Below are 10,390 nucleotides of genomic sequence, written 5' to 3' on the forward strand. Positions count from 1 at the left end.
CTCTCTTACATATTTTCATCCTTCCATGAGAAGAGTTCATCTCTTCTTTAGGGAAGCTTTTGTTAACTTCTCTAACTAGGATAATGACCCAGTCACATGTTTTCATGAAACTGCACACCTCTTCTTGGTAACACTTAACATAGCTATAATTTTTTGTGTGTGTTTTTCTGATTAGTACATTTCCTCCAGTAGACACAAGTCATCATCTTTGTTCTCCTTTGTGAGTCTGACCTACTATTTAACATGGAGAGGTTGAAAGAAAAAAAAATTAACTAAAATTGATTGCAAAAAAGAAAAGGAATAGAAGGAACACAGTAGAGTGTTAAATAATAAAACAAATTGGATAAAGAGTTTAGGAAATGAAGTAATTTTAAAAGAGATGAACAAAAAGTAAGAACTAAGTAAAATAATGTAAAAAGATGTATAAACAAGTAAATAATGAACTTAGAAGAAGTAAAAATAAAATGTGGACCAGCAACATAAAAACACTGGATTAGGCATTCAAGAGAGGTGAGAACAAACTGTCTTACCTAAGCTGGTTTCAAGCGGACTTCTAAGATGAGACAAGATCCAAGAAGATGGGAGTAGGGAAGGTGTCAGACCGTGAGCTTTAGGGAATAAAGATAGCTATTGTGTTTACTTTCTTTTGCGAAGAAGTTTTAGGTTGATTTGTCAATGACAGCTAATGTTTGGCAAAGTGGTAACACAGGAAGAAAGATATATTTCTTAGCATAATTCTTGATATGGTTTGGATTTGTGTTCCTGCCAAAATCTCATGTCAAATTGGAGGAGGGGCCTGGTGAGAGGTGATTAGATCATGTAGGTGGATTTCTCCCTTGCTGTTCTGGTGATAGTGAGTGAGTTCTCAGGAGATCTGATCATTTAAAGTGTTTGGCATCTCCCCTGACCTCTTTTCCTGCTCTGCCATGTAAGACGTGCTTGCTTCACCTTTGCCTTACAATGTGATTGTAAGTTTCCTGAGGCTTCCCAATCATGCTTCCTGTACAGCCTGTGGAACTGTGAGTCAATTAAACTTCTTTCCTTCATAAATTACCCAGTCTCAGGCAGTTCTGTATAGCAGTGTGAGAACAGACTAATACAATTCTCTACAAGGAAGAGATCTACATGTCTTCTAATGAGCGGGCTAAACATAAAAAGGTAGTAACAGACTACAAGACTTGTGTTTTGCCTGGGGTGCATAAGGTGTGTAAAGTGAAGGATAGAGTATAATTACTTAGGAAAATAGAAGATATTTTTAGAGGCCATCTTGTTGTAGAGAGAAGAGAGCCAATGAGTAATAAAGCCAACTTCTAGCAGAAATGACTGTTAAGAAAAGGACCTCAGTTTTAGGTGGTAACTGCCTGAGTTGACAGTATGCCACTGATTCATAAGAAACAGGGGAAGATAAAACAAGGGGTGAGCAAAGATTTTGGTTGGAAAGATTCAATAACTATAGAATGAGTGTAGAATATTGTAGGATGAGTTCAGTTTTAGAGTCAAGACCCTCTGTGTTCAAACCATACCTTATCACATTCTGTTAGTGTCAGCTTTTATGCTTCTCAGACTGGAGTGAAAAACAGATGTGCTCAATGTTTCAATTCTTTCTGAAAAATAATTTTACTAGTAGTAATAAAAATCTTTTACACTGTCAAAAAGCACATATATTTTGAAGTAGGATGAAACATCTGCCTGACGAATTTAAAAAATAAAGACATTTCTTGCTGATTAGTAGTAGCTGTGGGATATGCCTTCATATTTCTTGCAACCCATTTTCAATTTCCTTTGTCATTAAGAGGACTTTAGTTAAAAAAAAAATCAAGAAGCTGTATGAAACTGCTTTGAATCACTATAAAATTGGGGTTGGGTGGTGGTGAAATGACTTTTTGTATTGAACCACCTAGCCCTGATCCTAACATGTGATCTGTGCCCAGAAGTACCATTTTCCTTGCCCTACTCCTCCTCTCTTCCATTTATGACAAGAATAGGTGATGCTTCAATTTTTAAGTTTAAAAAAATTCCTCTTCCAATATTGGGCAACTACAGACCTTTCCAACCAAAATCTTTACTCACAGGAATATATATATTCCTGTGAGTATATATATATATAAAAAAAATATATATAATAGAAATATATATTTAATATTTCTATATTAAATATATATATTTATATATAATATTATAATTATAATATAATATATTTATATATAATATAATATATAATATATAATATAATATAAATATATAATATATAATTATAATATATTTATATATAATATTATAATATATAAATATATTATAATTATATATAATTAAATATATATAATTAAATATAATATTTAATTATATATATTTAATATATAAATATTAAATATATATATAATATTTCTATATGAAATACATAGTGGAGGATATTCTTTTAGAAAATATTCAATATATACAGGTATAATTTTAGTTTTTACTTTTTAAAAAAAATATTCCTTTAGCCGATGAAGGGGCAAGCCCCAGGAGTCAGGACGAGTCCTAATGCCATGACCCAGTCACACCACAGTGCTTACCCGTGTCCCGCCGGCCTGCTCCTTGTTGACCTGCACTGCTGCGGCCGCAGCCACACCATGACTGTGTTTGTCGTGCTCCTGTCCTTGTTGGTGGCGGGTGTTTGGGGGAAGGAGTGTAGTTCCCAGTCTGTTATTTTCATAAATGGAAATTGGCCTATACCAGGAGAGTGAATCCCGGACGTGGTGCATTGTCCATGGGCTTCTCTGTGAAGGAAAACCTTTCTTGGTCAGGACTTTCTGTGGGTGACCTATTTCATCGTCCTTGGGCTACCGTCATGGTGATGGTGAAGGGAGTGGACAAACTGGCTCTACCACCAGGCAGTGTCATTTCATACCTTTTGGAGAATACAGTTCCTTTTGGTCTTGACAGTGTTGCAAATTCCATTCGCTCTTTATTTCCTGAGGAAATTCCTGTTTTCCAGTTGGTTCTTAGTGAGGAAAGAGTGTATTTGGTAGGGAAGGCAAACTCAGTGTTTGAAGACCTTTCAGTCACCTTAGGACAGCTCCATAATCACTTGTTTCAGGAATATTCCATTCTCAGTTCACTTCCCCTGAATTCTCTGAGTAGGAACAATGGAGTTGACCTGCTCTTTCTTTCTGAACTCCAAGTGCTACATGATATTTCAAGCTTGGTGTCTTATCATAAGCATCTAGCCAAGGGTCATTCTCCTGATTTATGTTCACTGGAACTGGCAGGTTTGGATGAAACTGGGAAGCATTATGGGGAAGACTCTGAACAATTCAGAGTTGCTTCTAAAATCCTTGTTGACATTCTTCAAAAGTTTGCAGGTGACATGTACAATCTTTACGGTGGGAATGCAGTGGTAGAGTTAGTCACTGTTAAGTCATTTGACACCTCCCTCGTGAGGAAGACAAGGACTATCTTTGAGGCAAAACAAATGAAGAACCCAGCAAGTCCCTGTAACCTTGCATATAATTTTGAATATTCAGTGATTTTCAACATTATGCTTTGAATAATGATTGCCTTGACCGTGGCTGTGGTTATCACCTCTTACAATATTTGGAACATGGATTCTGGATATGATAGCATCATTTAGAGGATTACAAACCAGAATATTCGAATAGATTGAATATTCATTGTGCCAGAATTAGAAAAGGGGTTTGGAAATTGGCTGTTTTTTAAAATATATCTTACATTGTGATTTAAAGTAGATAGTATACTTTAAATTTATTAAAAACTCACATTTTTTCTCTATTTGGTGTGCGCCTGTGGTTTTTTTATAGGGTGAATTATAGTATTGATGTGAATCAAACTGTATGGTGTAGATTCCATAATACACTGAAATATGATATAGCCATTTACTAACACGATTTAATTCCCTTTAATGAGTTTAGAAATAGGCACTGAAAGAAATTAAAACATTTAGAATAGCTTGTGCTATTTATTATGGAAAAAAATGCACTGAATTTATTAGAGAAACTTATGAATGTTTAACTTCTTTACACAGCATAGGTGAAAATCATGTTTGGGCTGTTGTATGCTATGAACAATTTGTAAATGTCTTCATTTGATGTAAGTATCTCTGAAACAAGAGAAAACATTTTTAACTTTGATTAGCCCTAAAATATGGATGTGATTATGCAATCACTTAGTTTTGAAACTCTTTCTGAATGACAGAGGATGGCTGCTTTTTAACCTTCTTCTTCAAGTTTGGTGACCCATACGGTCTAGTATGGATACTAAAAATATTACTTTTATCTAAGAAGAAACTAGCCTTGTGGAGTATAAATGCTTTTAATTATACACACAAAAATCATTGAAGCATGAATATAAAATATTTTTAGTTCAGTAACCTGTCCCCTTGTGTAAGTTACTATGGTTTGTGGTCCAACTTCATCCTATAGAATATTAAGTGGAAGTGGATGAGTTCTACTTTTTATGTTGGTGTGTACTCATGTCTATAAAGACTGACACGTTAATAATAATTCTGAAAAAAATTTCTTTAAAGCTGTTGTACTTAGCCAATGTTTAATGTCCTATTTACATAATGGAGTCTGAAACTCAGAGGAACTCCTTGGGTACCCAAAATTATAATGTATATCTAATAGAGTGATATATATATATATACATTAGTTCTATATATTCAGGTCGCAAAACACAATTACATTTAAAAGAATTTTAGACAGAAGCAACTTTGAATATATTAAAGCTGCAGTGCAGAAACACATTAAAGTTTTAAGGATAAACATTTTTTCCACTGGAGGGTGCAATTTGTCAGTATATCAAAATATTCACAGTTCCTTTAATGAATATACTTTATAAATAATATCAGAGAACTGATTATTTCTAAGACACTAACATAGAATGCTAAGCAGATTTCATGAAACTTTAAATAAATGAAATTTCACCAATAGGAATCTGGGCTTTATTCCACAATACACTTATGTGGAATATACTTATAATTAGGATCAAGTAAGCTAAACATAATTTTATTCTTTTATTACCTCTTTTGGATAACATACATGACTTTCTTGGCTACTAATACTGCAAAAATGTATACTAATAATTCATGCTGAAGATACAGTTCTACTTATTAAGTTTTATAGTTGTTTTCTTTAGCAGTCTATGCATTTATTTAAAATTCTTTATGAAATACAGATTTATTTTATTAGACTTTATACTCAGTAATAATGAGTAGTCTAAGATTAAATGTAAATTAAATAAACAAAATTAACATATACATTTAACTGAAACTTTTTTGTAATATACATCATATAGTATGAAGGCTATTAGACAATGTGTACTTTAAATATAATACTAATGAAACATGAATTATAATAAAATCTAGAATTTATTAAGCACTGGCTAGGTATTAGGCACAGTTCTATATTTATTAACTTTGCATTTGTAATTTACTTACTCATCACAACAACCTCAACAAATAGATATCATTTTCTCCATTTCACAGATGAATTCAATGTGCCAAGTGACTTGTCCAAGTCCATACAATTAATATCTGAACTCCACTGAGATGGCCTGGCTCCAGAGCCCAGACTTAATCACTATTCAACAACTGTGTTAACCTTGTTGATGCCAACCACTGCTACTCAAATACCAACGTGTTGATTTTTATTTTAGACACTTGAAGTCAGGAACTTTCCATCATGAGTTAATGCTTCAAAGTTATCTATCAAATATGTGTTTATGTTTTCTATTTGGCCTAAATTAATAGAACTTCTTTAATTATGACTTAGATAAATGAAACTGTGGCAGAGCATCTTAATTGCTTACCCCAGCAGCTCTTTCCATCCCTCTCAGTAACTAAACACCAATATTTTGCTGGCACATTGCCACAGTATAAGACTACATTTTCCAACCTCCCTCTCAGATATGAATGACCACATAAATGAATGAATTAACGTTTGGCTCCTTGTTACTTAGGCAATGAAATGTTAAGTGTAAGTGTTGTGTGGAACTTCCAGGGAGTCTTCTCAAAAACTAAGGTCTGTGATCTTGCTGCACTTACTCTTAGTTACTGTTTTCCACTACCTGCAGTGTGGGCATGAAGAGCAGCTAGAGCTTAACAGCTATTTTGGATCTTGGGGCAGGATAACAGAATGACAGCCAGACAAGGAAGGAACTACTGTCTCCTTTAAGCCCATATTTTGAGTCTTTCTAGCATACACAACTGTATCTAATCCTACTAACAAGTTTGATAGGTTTTTTTTTTTAATTTATTTATTATTATTATACTTTAAGTTGTAGGGTACATGTGCATAACGTGCAGGTTTGTTACATATGCATACTTGTGCCATGTTGGTGTGCTGCACCCATCAACTCGTCATTTACATCAGGTATAACTCCAAATGCAATCCCTCCCCCCTCCCCCCTCCCCATGATAGGCCCCGGTGTGTGATGTTCCCCTTCCTGAGTCCAAGTGATCTCATTGTTCAGTTCCCACCTATGAGTGAGAACATGCAGTGTTTGGTTTTCTGTTCTTGTGATAGTTTGCTAAGAATGATGGTTTCCAGCTGCATCCATGTCCCTACAAAGGACACGAACTCATCCTTTTTTATGGCTGCATAGTATTCCATGGTGTATATGTGCCACATTTTCTTAATCCAGTCTGTCACTGATGGACATTTGGGTTGATTCCAAGTCTTTGCTATTGTGAATAGTGCTACAATAAACATACGTGTGCATGTGTCTTTATAGCAGCATGATTTATAATCCTTTGGGTATATCCCCAGTAATGGGATGGCTGGGTCATATGGTACATCTAGTTCTAGATCCTTGAGGAATCGCCATACTGTTTTCCATAACGGTTGAACTAGTTTACAATCCCACCAACAGTGTAAAAGTGTTCCTATTTCTCCACATCCTCTCCAGCACCTGTTGTTTCCTGACTTTTTAATGATTGCCATTCTAACTGGTGTGAGATGGTCTCTCATTGTGGTTTTGATTTGCATTTCTCTGATGGCCAGTGATGATGAGCATTTTTTCATGTGTGTGTTGGCTGTATGAATGTCTTCTTTTGAGAAATGTCTGTTCATATCCTTTGCCCACTTTTTGATGGGATTGTTTGTTTTTTTCTTGTAAATTTGTTTGAGTTCTTTGTAGGTTCTGGATATTAGCCCTTTGTCAGATGAGTAGATTGCAAAAATTTTCTCCCATTCTGTAGGTTGCCTGTTCACTCTGATGGTAGTTTCTTTTGCTGTGCAGAAGCTCTTTAGTTTAATGAGATCCCATTTGTCAATTTTGGCTTTTGCTGCTGTTGCTTTTGGTGTTTTAGACATGAATTCTTTGCCCATGCCTATGTCCTAAACTGGAAAAATTCTCTTTGAAAACTGGCACAAGACAGGGATGACCTCTCTCACCACTCCTATTCAACATAGTGTTGGAAGTTCTGGCTAGGGCAATTAGGCAAGAGAAAGAAATCAAGGGTATTCAGTTAGGAAAAGAAGAAGTCAAATTGTCCCTGTTTGCAGATGACATGATTGTATATTTAGAAAACCCCATTGTCTCAGCCCAAAATCTCCTTAAGCTGATAAGCAACTTCAGCAAAGTCTCAGGATACAAAATTAATGTGCAAAAATCACAAGCATTCTTATACACCAGTAATAGACAAACAGAGAGCCAAATCAGGAATGAACTTCCATTAACAATTGCTTCAAAGAGAATAAAATACCTAGGAATCCAACTTACAAGGGATGTAAAGGACCTCTTCAAGGAGAACTACAAACCACTGCTCAGTGAAATAAAAGAGGACACAAACAAATGGATGAACATACCATGCTCATGGATAGGAAGAATCAATATCGTGAAAATGGCCATACTGCCCAAGGTAATTTATAGATTCAATGCCATCCCCATCAAGCTACCAATGAGTTTCTTCACAGAATTGGAAAAAACTGCTTTAAAGTTCATATGGAACCAAAAAAGAGCCCGCATCTCCAAGACAATCCTAAGTCAAAAGAACAAAGCTGGAGGCATCACGCTACCTGACTTCAAACTATACTACAAGGCTACAGTAACCAAAACAGCATGGTACTGGTACCAAAACAGAGATATAGACCAATGGAACAGAACAGAGTCCTCAGAAATAATACCACACATCTACAGCCATGTGATCTTTGACAAACCTGAGAGAAACAAGAAATGGGGAAAGGATTCCCTATTTAATAAATGGTGCTGGGAAAATTGGCTAGCCATAAGTAGAAAGCTGAAACTGGATCCTTTCCTTACTCCTTATACGAAAATTAATTCAAGATGGATTAGAGAGTTAAATGTTAGACCTAATACCATAAAAATCCTAGAGGAAAACCTAGGTAGTACCATTCAAGTTTGATAGGTTTTAAGAGTTCATTTTGTCTATCTTTTGGGCCTCAGTCCACCCCAGATCACAGCCTTTCTTCCTTTCCTCTTTTCTTTTTTTTTCTTTTTGACTTTCTATGGTAATCTCACTCCATCACCCAGACTGGAGTGCACTGGTGCGATCACTGCTTACTGCAATTCTGCCTCCCAGGTTCAAGTGATTCTCGTGCCTCAGCCTCCCAAGGAGCTGGGACCAGAGGAGCGCACCATTATGCCCAAGTAATTTTTGTATCTTTTGTGGAGATGTGGAGATGGGGTTTTACCATGTTGCCCAGGCTGGTTTTGAACTCCTGAACTGAAACGATCCACCTGCCTCAACCTCTCAAAGTGCAGAGATTACAGGCATGAGCCACTGTGCCCAATAGATATGATTCTACCATGAGGTCATCAAATATTCTTACAGGCTACATGAACTTTGAACATGTTATTAAACTACTAATATATTTTATGCTTTTTTTAAATAATAATTTTTTAAAGATAATTTCTACCTGAAGTCCAAAATTATTGACTTAAATTATTCTACAAGTAGTAGTAACTTGTGTAGTAGTGATTTGTGATTGACTTTTAAATTGTCAATTATTAAAATACTTTAGTTTTTGCAGATTATATTTCCCCTTTTGTAACCAGGAAGGTACTTGTTTTAGACTGTGTGTTTGTGCCCTGTCCCCTGCCATCCATCTGTTGAAATCCTAACCCCCAATGGGATGATATTAGTAGGAGGTCGGGCCTCTGGGCAGTAATTAGGTTTAAATGAGGTCATGAGGGAGAGCCCTCATGATGGGATTAGCATCCATAGAAGAAGAGAGAGGCAATATTCTCTCTCTCCCTGTGTGTGCTCGCACCAAGGACGGCCATGGGAGGTTGTTTTCAGGAAGAGGACTGTTTCCATGATGCTGTTAAAGATAAACCCGAGACCAGGAATATAAAGAGGTTTAATTGGACTTACAGTTCAACGTGACTGGGGAGGCCTCAATCATGGTGGGAGGCAAAAGGCACTTCTTACATGGTGACGGTGAGAGAAAATGAGGAGATGCAAGAGCAGAAACCCCTGATAAAACCATTGGATCTCGTGAGACTTACTCACTACCATGAGAACAGTATGGGGGGAAACTGCCCCCATGATTCAAATTATCTCCCACCAGGTTCCTCCCACAACATATGGGAATTATAGGAGTACAATTCAAGATGAGCTTTGGATGGGGACACAGAGCCAAACCATATCATTCCATCCTTGACCCCTGCGAATCTCTTGTCCTCATATTTCAAAACCAATCATGCCTTCTCAACAGTCCTCCAAAGTCTTATCTCATTTCAGCATTAAGCCAAAAGTCCACAGTTCAAAATGTCATCTGAGACAAGGCAAGTCTCTTCTGCCTATGAGCCTGTAAAATCAAAAGCAAGCTAGTTACTTTCTAGATACAATGGGGGTACAGGTATTGGGTAAATACAGCCATTACAAATGAGAGAAATTGGGCAACACAAAGGGGTTACAGGGCCCATGCAAGTTCGAAATCCAGCAGGGCAGTCAAATTCTAAACTTCCAAAATGATCTCCTTTGACTCCATGTCTCATATCCAGGTCATGCTGACGCAAGAGGTAGGTTCCCATAGTCTTGGGCAGCTCTGCCCCTGTGGTTTTGCAGGGTATAGCCCCACTCCTGGCTGCTTTCACAGGCTGGCATTGAGTGTCTGTGGCTTTTCCAGGTGCATGGTACAAGCTGTCGGTGGATCTACCATTCTGGCGTCTGGAGGACAGTGGCCCACTTCTCACAGCTCCACTAGGTGGTGCTCCAGTAGTGACTCTGTATTGGGGCTCCAACTCCACATTACCCTTCTGCACTGCCCTAGCAGGGCTTCTCCATGAGGGCCCCGCTCCTGCAGGAAACTTTTGCCTGGGCATCCAGGCGTTTCTTTACATCTTCTGAAATCTAGATGGAGGTTCCCAGACTTCAATTCTTGACTTCTGTGCACCCACAGGCTCAACACCACGTGGAAGCTGC

The 10,390-nt window shown here is 37.0% G+C and overlaps 1 pseudogene; it reads left to right on the forward strand.

Annotated features, from left to right (window-relative positions):
- The first annotated feature begins 2,612 nt into the window (after positions 1 to 2,612).
- On the forward strand, positions 2,613 to 3,646 carry LOC713245 (renin receptor pseudogene; annotated as a pseudogene).
- Positions 3,647 to 10,390: the final 6,744 nt, after the last annotated feature.

This window comes from Macaca mulatta, chromosome 1 (assembly GCF_049350105.2).
Source record: "Macaca mulatta isolate MMU2019108-1 chromosome 1, T2T-MMU8v2.0, whole genome shotgun sequence".
In the NCBI taxonomy this organism is placed as follows: domain Eukaryota; kingdom Metazoa; phylum Chordata; class Mammalia; order Primates; family Cercopithecidae; genus Macaca; species Macaca mulatta.